This window comes from Pogoniulus pusillus (assembly GCF_015220805.1).
Source record: "Pogoniulus pusillus isolate bPogPus1 chromosome W unlocalized genomic scaffold, bPogPus1.pri SUPER_W_unloc_1, whole genome shotgun sequence".
Taxonomy (NCBI): domain Eukaryota; kingdom Metazoa; phylum Chordata; class Aves; order Piciformes; family Lybiidae; genus Pogoniulus; species Pogoniulus pusillus.
This window is the reverse complement of record NW_026974535.1, coordinates 479,992-480,682: the sequence shown is the minus strand read 5'-3', so window position 1 is coordinate 480,682 and position 691 is coordinate 479,992. Positions and strand designations below refer to the sequence as shown.

Genomic DNA, 691 nt, shown 5'->3' with positions numbered 1-691 from the left:
TTTCTCTTCTGCCTTTGCCTTCAGACCTGGTCACATCTCATTAACCTTGCTCCCACACCTCTTGGCCGCACCTCTCTTCTTCCTGAGAACTGGGGTAAGGTTGAGAGGGCCGGGGGAGGTGTTGGGGTGGTTTGAGAGCCCCTCCTGGGGACTCAGGTGTCTGGGAGGGGAGTTGTGCTTCTGTATTGTTTATCCTTTGTATATTTCTGTATATAATTGTATATAACTGTATATATTGTAAATAGCTGCTTGTAAATTCTGCTAGCTGGGTACCTACAAAGTGGGGGGGGGCGGGTGAGAGCCCAAACCATCACATTTTTAATTGGCTTTCCCAACGTGGGGCTCGAACCCACGACCCTGGGATTAAGAGTCCCATGCTCTACCGACTGAGCTAGCCAGGCACTGACAAAGTGTGGGGGGGGGCGGGTAAGAGCCCAAACCATCACAGTAAGGTTGAGAGGGGCAGGGGGAAGGTGTAGGGGTGGTTGAGAGCCCAGAAGGGGCAAGGGAAAACCCTTCCAGCCATCTTCACATCCCGAGCTACCCTTACATAACAGATATAGGGCACTAGAGGTTGAGGATGAGGTGATCCTGGAGCACGCAGAAGCATCACCGGCTGGGAGGGCAACTGAGACAAATCAGTTACCCCCTTGCATCAGAACAAGTACCCAGAAGAAAAAGAGGAGGGTAA

The 691-nt window shown here is 52.0% G+C and overlaps 1 non-coding gene across 1 annotated transcript; it reads right to left on the bottom strand.

Moving 5' to 3' along the window:
* Positions 1 to 328: 328 nt before the first annotated feature.
* On the bottom strand, positions 329 to 401 carry TRNAK-CUU (transfer RNA lysine (anticodon CUU)). Its single transcript has one exon. It is a non-coding gene; the product is annotated as a tRNA-Lys (tRNA).
* Between the last annotated feature and the right edge of the window lie 290 nt (positions 402 to 691).